Source organism: Lepus europaeus, chromosome 4 (genome assembly GCF_033115175.1).
Source record: "Lepus europaeus isolate LE1 chromosome 4, mLepTim1.pri, whole genome shotgun sequence".
NCBI classification, from domain to species: domain Eukaryota; kingdom Metazoa; phylum Chordata; class Mammalia; order Lagomorpha; family Leporidae; genus Lepus; species Lepus europaeus.
This window is the reverse complement of record NC_084830.1, coordinates 164830323-164841291: the sequence shown is the minus strand read 5'-3', so window position 1 is coordinate 164841291 and position 10969 is coordinate 164830323. Positions and strand designations below refer to the sequence as shown.

At 43.6% G+C, this 10969-nt stretch overlaps 1 pseudogene; it reads left to right on the top strand.

The window, feature by feature from the left end:
- The first annotated feature begins 4848 nt into the window (after positions 1-4848).
- On the top strand, positions 4849-7762 carry LOC133758834 (olfactory receptor 6E1-like; annotated as a pseudogene).
- The last annotated feature ends 3207 nt before the right edge of the window (positions 7763-10969 follow it).

Genomic DNA, 10969 nt, shown 5'->3' with positions numbered 1-10969 from the left:
GGGAGTGGTGTCAGTGGGGGTGCAGGCCGTTCCAGGGGACAGCAGGCTAGCAGGCGCTTTCTGAGGAACAGGATTCATTTTTAAAGTTTATTTGATGTTTTAAAACTCAACAGGCATAAAATTATATGCATTTATGGAGTACTATATGATGTTTCAAAATACGTATACAGTGTGTGCTGTCCAATCAGAGAAAAAATATGTATATCTATTCAACCATTTAACAATGCTTTATGACAAGAACATTTCAATCCCATCTTCCAGTTTTTGAAACAGAGAAATGTACTGTACACTCCATCACCTGTGGTCACCCCAAGGTGTGGCAGAACTGCAAGACTTCTCACTCCTGTCCAGCTGTAGGTGAGCATCCATCAGTCTAGCTCTCCCCACTCTTCCTCACTCCCAGCTTCTGGTGACCACCTTTATGCTTTAACTTCCATGACATCACCTCTATTTAGACGACACAAATGAGTGAGATCATACGATAGTTGTCTCCCTGCACTTGGATTTCTTCATTTAACACAATGATCTCCAATTCCACCCATGTGAATGAGAAGATTCAACTCTACTTTATGGCTGAGTAGTAGTCCATTGTGTCCATACCACATCTGAGTCCACTCAGGAGCAGAAGGGTGTTTAGGCATCCCATATGGGAGCTCGTTCGAGTCCTGTCTTCTCCACTTCTGATCCACCTCCCTGCTAATAGCCCGAGAAATCAGCAGAAAACGGCCCAAGTCCTTGGGCTCCTGGTTTCAGGCTAGTCCAGCCCTGGCCATTGTGGCCTTTTGGGGAGTGAACCAGCAGGTGGAAGATCTGTCTCTGTCTCTGTCTCTCCCTTTGTGACCCTGCCTTTCAAATAAATAGAAATAATTCTTTAAAAAATTGGCTTTTCCACACGTAAACACAAAGTGTAAAAATACTATTTCAGTACTAGCTATATCATTACTTCACATTGGACAACCCATTAAGGACAGATCCCACATGGGACGTAAGTACACAGTGACTCTTGATGTTGATTTAACAATTTAACACTCTTGTTTATGGCATCAGTAATCTCCCTAGGCTCTAGTCATGGGTTGCCGAGGCTATGGAAGCCTTTAGGGTTCGCCGACTTCGATCTTATTCTGACAGGGTCATAGTCAAAGTGGAAGTTCTCTCCTCCCTTCAGAAAAAGGCACCTCCTACCTTGATGGCCCCGTTCTTTCCACTGGGATCACACTCACTGAGATCCTTCATTTAGGTCTTCTTTTTTTTTTTCCAGAGTGTCTTGGCTTTCCATGCCTAAAATACTCTCATATTTGTGGGTGCAAACTGATGAAATCTTTACTTAGTATATACTGAATTGATCTTCTGTATATAAAGATAATTGAAAATAAAAAAAAATCAACTTGGTGTTAAAATGGAAATTACATAGAAAATTAATCTATTTTTTTAAAAAATATCATGTAGGATCTCTGCCATTAATGTGCTGTACACTGTTATTTAATGCTATAACTATTACTCCAACAGTATTTTTTCACTTTGTGTTGCTATGTGAGGGCAAACTGTTGAAATCTTTATATATACTAAACTGTTTTTCTGTTTATAAAGAGAATTGAAAATGAATCTTGATGTGAATGGAAGGGGAGAGCAAGCGGGAAAGGGGAGGGTTGCAGGTGGGAGGGAAGTTGGGGGGGGGAGCCATTGTAATCCATAAGCTGTACTTTGGAAATTTATATTCATTAAATAAAAGATAAAAAAATTGGCTTTCCCCTTTTTGTTCCAGGTTTTCTAGTTTTCGAATCCTGTTAGCTATGTTCTAATTTCAAATAAGCATAGTCTTAATGAGTTAATTCATTTCAATGCCTTTTATTATCTAATAATTTTTTAAACTATTGTTTAAAATTTTTTTGAGTAGCTGTACATATTTTTTTCTCTGATTGGACATCACACACTGTATACGTATTTTGAAACATCATATAGTACTCCATAAATACATATAAGATTCCAGGAAGTCTGTTCTTGGTATTTCATATGGATGCACACAACATGGACAAAGTAAGCCCAAATTTCATCTTTTCATGATATTTACACTTAGAAAAGGCTCTCCTTGCAATGTCGGCATTTATCTCCAATTGATTTCTATGTTCCTTTGCATGTCCTTGCTTTAATTTTTATTTTGTCCCTCATCTGATGGGGGTGGCATTACATGATAGCCTAAGTAATTAAACACCCAAAATAAAGCTGTACCCTGGGTTTTCATCTGAGCAGGATGATGCTTGCTTGAACCATGATGCCTGATAACTGCGTGCTTTCTGTGTAAAATCCTGGTTTAATAAACAATTCCGCAAGCTGGAAGCCAGACATTTTGTTTATTGGAATTTTCTCTTGAGACCATCACACTAAGCCTATTTATGTGCAAAATTGATTGCATTTAATACATAAAAATATAAACTATCATTTTTTTTTACTATTTTTTGTTTTTTTAAGAGTTACAGTTTGAGATCTCCCTTGTCCCTTGCAGCAACATTCTGAAGGCATGATCAAGTGTGGTGGGGATGGAGGTGGAGATAGTGGTGAGGATGGAGGTGGGGATGAAAGTGGGGATGGAGGTGATGGGGGTGGTGATGTGGTGATGGAGGTGGGGATAGTGGTGAGGATGGTGGTGGTGATGGAGGTAGTGATAGAGGTGGGGATGGAGGTGGGGATGGAGGTGATGGAGGTGGGGATGGAGGTGATGGGGGTGGTGATGTGGGGATGAAAGTGGGGATGGAGGTGATGGGGGTGGTGATGTGGTGATGGAGGTGGGGATGGAGGTGATGGGGGTGGTGATGTGGTGATGGAGGTGATGGAGGTGGGGATGGAGGTGATGGTGGTGGTGATGTGGGGATGAAAGTGGGGATGGAGGTGATGGGGGTGGTGATGTGGTGATGGAGGTGAGGATAGTGGTGAGGATGGTGGTGGTGATGGAGGTAGTGATAGAGGTGAGGATGGAGGTGGAGATGGAGGTGATGGTGGTGGTGATGTGGTGATGGAGGTAGGGATGGAGGTGATGGAGGTGGGGATGCTGCTATTGCTGCTGCTGAAGACCTGCCCCCACAACAGAGCTGAACAGGACATGATCTGTAGTCCATCCTGCACTGTCGACCACAATACCTCCCTGGCTTTCGCTGGAGACCCAACATGCTTCTTAAGGAAGTTGTGTTTACTAGTTCTCTTCACCCTTCCAATTTGGAAAACTTTCTGTTAACTAGAGTTTTCTTTATAAATTAGTCTCTGGAGACCATGGTTCTGTGTGAAGTTCTGCCTCTCGGGAAGTGGCAGTAATGAACCCAGGCTCCTCCTGCTTCCAGTCTCCAGCAATCGCAAGACGTGGTCACAGACGTTTCAGAGTTCCGAATGTCTTTGCCACAAGGCAGTGCCTGGGGATATTTGATATCAGTCTCCCTCATCCCCTGTTCATTCCCCGTTTGTTTCCTAACCTTACGCGGATGTCAGAAGAAGTGACCCCGGCCACAGACAAAGCCACAAGACCATGTGCTGAGCTTTCCCAGAAGGCAGTCTCCACACCACACCTGAACTTAGTGAAAACCATGAGGCTGCTTCAGCAGGTGAGTAGAGACCTGGTCGGTGCTCTTCTCCTGTGAGAAGGCTCTTTGTTCCACTCCTGTCTCTTGGTTTTCCCCAGCATTGGCTTTCTCTGCTCTTGCTCCCTGTGAGTGTCCCTCGGTGACAACCTTGTGTGGAGTTCACTGACTGGATCTTTCTTATCTGGCCCCTTGTGCCAAGCATCGGCTTCCCACAGCTGGTGCCCCTGGATGCAGCTCAGCCACTCGCAGGCCAGCCACAGGGTGCTCAGGAGGCCCCAGGAAAAGCTTTGCAGTCACCACTGGAGGCAAATCCATTAGCACACGCCTTCCGTCGGCATGATTACTGGAATGTCAGCCATGGCCCTGGAGACCACATCACCACAATGACACATTTAGTTCTTACTCGCTGAATTTCTGAATTCAGATTTTGGCATTCAAAAAGGTCATTGTAAGGTAAACTCCAATTTTGATCCAAGTTATTTATCGTTCTCATTTCATGAAAAACTTAATACGCATGTCAGGAATTTATCTGTCTTTCCTTGCTTCCAAATATATGAAGAGAACACATAATGTCAAAACGTGAGCATAGTCAGCAGTAATTTTTGAAAATGTCACAGGTTTGATGCTTTCCTTTCCTTGTGAAAGGTCTGTGGACATCTCATTCACCTTGAGGTGTGATTCTGTGTGGAGATCACACAAGGCTGATTTGACTTCCCTCAGTGACCAGCTTGACAAGGCATAGTTTGGGGCGGTAGCTATTATGTGATCGGGTGGTTGGTTTATTTTTTCTGTATTTTTTGTTCCTAACCATAAAATAAACAGCGTATAAAGACGCCTTATACACAGATATGAACACTCCCATAGAGTTGTGCCGTGAGTCTGTACCTTTCTAGCTGAATGGATCAAGGGCACTGTGATGTCTGTTCTCAGAATGTGTTCCTCCTGCGCCAGTTCACGACTTGTGTACAGAGGGAGCCGCAGTTTGGTTCCCGTGGGAGGAGGAGGCTCCTGGGTCTGTCTGAGGAGAGCTGGAAGCTCATCAGCTTAGTGTGAACCTGACACAACAGCTATGGCAGAATCTCACACCTGAGCTTTTCGCTGTGTTTGGGTCACCCTAGAGCTGTTTGTAGAGCGACAGTCACCTGTTTGCATCACCAGCCCTCTATGCCTACGACAGAGTAAATCTGTACAGGAGGGGTGCTGCCAGGGTACAGATGCGAAGGCAATGACAAGCTTCTCTTCCTGTCACACCTTGATGGGTCACAGAAACCAGACCAGAGACATGGAGTTCATCCTGCTGGGCTTTCAGACTGAGCGAGCGACAGGGATCCTTCTGTTGTGCACTTTCCTGCTCATGTATGTGACTTTGCTGATTGGCAACACCATGATCATCCTCCTGGAGTGCGGGGACCACTGCCTGCACTCACCCATGTATTTCTTTGTAGCCAATCTTTCCTTCCTGGAGGTCACCATCACCTCCACGGTGGTGCTGAAGATGCTGGCCACCAGCTTGTCCCCCTCCAGAGCAATCTCCTTCATGGAGTGCCTCACACAATCTTTCTTCTACTTCCTCCTGAGGTCCACAGAATTCTTCATCCTGGCTGTCATGCCCTTGGATCGATACGTTGCCATCTGCAACCCACTGAGGTACACCGTCATCATGAGCAGATGCACGTGTCTGATGCTGGTTCTGGGGTCCTACGTGGGTGTGTTTCTGTCTATTTTGGCACCGTCTGTTCTAACTGCTCCTCAGCCCTTTTGTGGGCCCAACGCAATCCATCACTTCTTCTGTGACAGTGGCCCTGTGCTGAAGCTGGCCTGTGCCGACATCTCTGGCTGAGCTGGCCAACTTTGTTTCCTCTGCGGTGCTGCTGTTGGGCGCCTTGCTCGTCACAGTGGGGGGTCCTACAGCTGCATCATCACCACCATTGTCAGGGCCCCCTCTGTCTAGGGACGGTGGAAGGCCTCCACCTGCATCTCTCACATCACCGTGGTGACACTTTACTACGGAAGCTCCATCTTCATCTACGTCCACCCCAGGAAGGGTGATGGGATGGACGTGAACAAATTTGCCACAGTTCTCAACACGATTGTGACCCCCATGCTGAACCCTTTCATCTACAGCCTCTGAAAGAAGAAAGTCAAAGAAGCTTTTGGGGATGCCTTCAAGAAGCATGTCGGCATGCTGACAACTTCAGGGTCTCAGAAGTGACAGCTTTACCAAGGGCACTCTTCACATCTAATCCTGTAGTTGTGAGAAGCTGTCCCAGATAACAGGAACGTGAACAACACTCACTCTTCCTGAGCCTTGTCCAGTTCTCTCTGGAGAGGCGCACAATTTTCTGTAGGGTATCACAGAGATCGAAAAGCACGCACCTGTAGCCATCACTCACAGAGATGGATGGGCAGACAGGTGAAGGGGTATATGTGGCTGTTGTCCCAGTGCCTCCAGTCTTTTAAAAGTGAAATTCTTGTTCAACCAGGTGACCTGAGCTCCAGCAGAGCTTGTATCAGGAACCTCTGCTTTACGTAGGTCCTCAGCTATTTTTTTTTTTTTTTGACAGGCAGAGTGGACAGTGAGAGAGAGACAGAGAGAAAGGTCTTCCTTTTGCCATTGGTTCACCCTCCAATGGCCGCCGCGGTAGGTGTGCTGTGACCGGCGCACCGCGCTGATCTGATGGCAGGAGCCAGGTGCTTCTCCTGGTCTCCCATGGGGTGCAGGGCCCAAGCACTTGGGCCATCCTCCACTGCACTCCCTGGCCACAGCAGAGAGCTGGCCTGGAAGAGGGGCAACCGGGACAGGATCGGTGCCCCGACTGGGACTAGAACCCGGTGTGCCGGCGCCGCAAGGCGGAGGATTAGCCTAGTGAGCCGCGGCGCCGGCCGGTCCTCAGCTTTAGTGTAACATTTCTTCTTCGCTTTCTTATTTTCAATATTATTATTTAATATTTATTAATGCAATTGGCCCCTTTCTAATGTGATAATAAAACTGCTCTGGTTCCAGCTTCTAAATGTTGCCTGTAGTTGAAGTATGACAATAGTTACTTAGTTTTTGGCTTTCCCGTCAGGCTTGTTTCCCCCTGGTTTTGTGTGTGTTGTGCCTCCTGCAGTGTCTGTAGGGGATGGTGTGCCCGCTGCCACAGGACACAGTAGAACCTACTGCCCACTCCATTGTGCAGTGGACACAGAGGGCTGGATCAACACTCAGTTTAATCATGTGTATTCTTTCCCAGAAACTCGGCTATTGAACTTTCAACATGAAAACTTTTATAAGATGATTTTAAGATTTTAATGATCATTAAGATTTTAATGATCTGTGAATATCACTATGTTCTTAGAATTGTATCTATAAATCACATGTTAAAAACTAATTAAAAATCAAAATCAAAAATTAAAAAAATAATAGTTTAGACAGTCCAAAATATACGATCTGAGAATGTCAACATGACTGAGGTTGCATTACATTTTATTTACTATTTGAAACAAAAATTCAAATATATTAATTATAAACATGAGGAAGTGACTCCAAGGAGCACACTGAGTTGAGTATGAAGTCCGGGTCCCCATTGCTACCATAAATCCTGTGCTTCACAGTGGCCACAGCGTCTTGTTGGGAACAAGTAATACCAAAAGGCTGATCTTGGTGTAAGAGGGGGGTCTCAGTGCACAGATCACAAAGATGTCCTTCTCATGACAGTATTTGTTCCCGACCACAGGTGATGGCCCGGGAGCTCGGGTTCCTGTCTCCATGTGGGAATCTGGATTGACTGCCCAGCTCCTGAGTTTGGCCTGGCCTAGTCCTGGATTTTGTGGATGTGTGGAGAGTGAATGAATGGATGGAAGCTCTCTGATTCTTTCTGTGCTTGTGTCTCTGTTTCTCTTCCTCTCTCTCTCCAATAAATGAAGAAGAAATAAGATTGTTTAAACAATAGATTGCAGGCCCGGAAGGGTGATGTGGCTGAGGCACCGCTGACCTCACTGTCTGCCATTTTCAATTTTCAGATTCTGTTGATTGTAATCTTGCTGCTTACATGTAGCTGTGCTTATATCCAATCCTTGGCACCCAGCCTGCTGGGCAGAAATAAAATTGGACTGTTGGGTATATTTTGGAAGTGCGCTGGAATTGGTGAGCGAAGAGTCCTTAAGTTGCTGTGTGCTGTGTCGTGATGGCCTTCAGCATCCTCTTCGTACAGTAGCTTGGGGAAAGGCCACAATGTAATTGCCATCAGATCTCATTGTGAACAAGGACTTACCTGCAGAGAATAGTAATGGAAAGAATGGCTAACTTTTTATCTCCGAACACTGAATGAGATAAATTTCCAGATGTTGTTCTCTATTTTTGTTATTGGACCAATGTTCCACATATATAATTAAGAGGTAGCCATTTCATACTCAAAGAGTTTAATGGTATGTCACAACCAACCTCAGTCCTGTCATTACAATTTTACATTCTGCAAATGCCATTCTGCTGTGTCCAATACCAATTTTGAATGAGGTAACTCTAAGGCACGTAGTAGGAAACAAAATTGGTAAATTATTCCAGTTCCTTTCCCTGTGATTTGGACATGATATATCGTTATAGAAAGATCTTTTTTGGATCGGCCTTTTTATTGAGAAAAGTGACTCAGTGTGTTGCTAAGAATTGAATTCATACTTATAATGCTTGTTTCTCCTCTGGCCACACCATTTTGTTCCTTAGCCAGAGTACCTCTACCAGGAGCAAACTCTGTAGCTTATTACAGGTGTTTAAAATATTTAAAACAAGCCTATGCAAGTCTTCAGGAGGACTTAAAAGTAATGTTCACATTTAACATGAGCATTAAGACTAGCCACCTGGCGGAGTAGCTTTTGAAACCTCTGGTCAAGTATAGCTAAATGTCTTACCAGACTTGACCAGCTAGCTGTCATGTTCTGAAAAAGGCAACATTTCCAAATAAAAAGAGCAAATTTGAAGAATTATAGAACGAAAATATACATGCAGTTTTCATTCTTTTTAATGTCATTTCTTAAAACTGAAATATTCAGTTGCCCCAAAATGGACTGTATTTTTGTTTTTTAACATAGCACTTTAAACCTAGTTTGTCAACTTGAACTGGAATCTCTTGTGTAACTTTGTAGGTGATAGACAGTTTACGGACTACTTTCCAGTGTGCAACGACATGCATATCCTTTAATTTTGATAGTGAAGGAACACCTCCAGCAATTTTTTGTCTAGGCAAACATGAATTACACATTTTACAATAGGACAATTATTACAAACTTATGATTATTTTTTTGTGAGAGGCAGAGAGATCTCTGATCTTCTGGTTCCTTCCTCCAGTGCATGCAACAGCCTGGGCAAGGCTGGAGCCAGGAGCCAGGAACACAGTCCAGGGCTCCCACTTAGGTGACAGGAACCCAGTTACGTCAGCCACCACCACTGCCTTGCAGGGTCTATGTTGGTTGGAAATGAGCCAGATCCAGGAATTAAATCCTGGCGGATACAGAGGTGTTAATCACAGTGCCTTCAATGGTTAACATTTCTTAAAGTTCAACTCAAATCCAGCTAAAATTTCAGTGCTGAGAGAAGATTAAAGCTTGAATTATCCAGTATTAATTAGATACAGCTCTTAACTTCTCTGTTAAGGTTTAAAAACAAACTTTTTAAATAAAATTATTTACAACGAACTTACAAATTACTATTTCCAAAGTAGCTCTTTCTGCAGAAACAGCATGGAACTGAAAGCCCCTTAATTAAAAGCCCTTTTGGATTACTTGGCGTGGTTCTGGAAGATGTCTAAATAAAGCATATTTTGTGTTGCCTGGTTTGTGTTTTGTTTTGGGAGCAGTTTTGACAAAATAAAAAAAAAGCTGTTGTAGGTTGTTTTTGGAAAAAAAGTAGATTGCAAAGTTCTCATGCACTTTCATAAATCCTCTCACATATGTGCACATGTCTTTCATATGTTGTTTACACATACAAACATATAGAGAGGTTAAATAGCATTTTAAGTTTATTTTTAAAACTTTTGTTTATTTGAAAGGCAGAGAAACAGAGAGAGAGAGAGAGAGAGAGACCTTCCATCTGCTGGTTCACTTCCCAAATGTCCTCAACAGCCAGAGCTGGACCAAGCCAAAGCCAGGACCCTGGAACTGCATCTGGGTCTCCCATGTGGGTGTCAGGGACCCAGGTATTTGTGTCATCATCTGCTGCCTGTCAGGGTGTGCATTAGCAGGAAGCCAGATCAGAGCCTGTGCAGCTGAGACCTGAACCAAACATTTCAATACAGGATGCGGGCGCTTCTGGTGGCGACGTAACCTCTGCGCCACATGCCCAAGCCTCATGTGGTTTCTTTTTCTAAATGAATATTTGCATGACTGAAGATGGGTGCATAGTTCTAGTTTCATTGTGGTAAGAACTATGTAACATAAAATTTACATTTCTTCTCTTTGAGTGTTCATTGCAGCGGCATTATGTACACTCACAATGCGGTGCAATTATCACCACTCATTTCCAGACATCTTCAGTCAATGCAAACAGAAGCAGTTAAAGCAGGAACCCACCCCACCCCCCCATCACTGCTTACCCCAGGTACCTGTAGACACTGTCTACATTCCTTTTGCATGCATTTGAGTATTTTCGGCACCTCTTGTGAGCGAAACCAAAAGATGTTTGCCATTTTGTGGTCTACATTATCTTGCTTAGCTTAATGTTCCAAGGTTTATTCCTGTTGTGGCAGAGATCAGAATTTCATTCTCTTAAATTAGATCAGAATTTCATTTTCTTAAATGACTGAATAATCCAATTCCCCTTGTCCTGTTACCTGCTGATGGGCACACAGGTCACACCACCTCCTGGGTGTTGGGAACAGCCTTCCATCAGCACGCCTGGCTGAGTACTGCTTTCAGTTCTTCTGAGTATGTAACAAGAATGAAACTCATGTATCCTGTGTAATCATACACGCATTGAAATGTTTAATTTTTTACCACTGACAGATATTCACACTTCACTTTTGAGGAATTACCATTGTGTTGTCACTAACAGGGTGCAGAGACTTCAACTTGTTACATCCTTGTCAAACGTTAATTTCTGTTCTGTTTTGTGAGTAACAGACATCCTTCTTTATCACAGTGCTATCATTGTATGGTCTTAATTTGTATGCCCCTAATAATTAGTGAGTCTGAATGTATTTTTGTGTGCTTATTGACTATTTGTATATCTTCTTTGGAGAGTCAGTTCAAATCCTTTGCCCATTTTTGAATTGGGTTATTTTTAATCGAGCCATCTTACTATTCTTGAGTTCCCTATATGGATATGTTCTGAACATCAATTCCTTATCATGTATATTACTTGAAAACAATCATTCCCATTCCATGAGTCGCCTCTTCATCTCACTGATAGTGTCCTTTCATACACAGATGTTTTT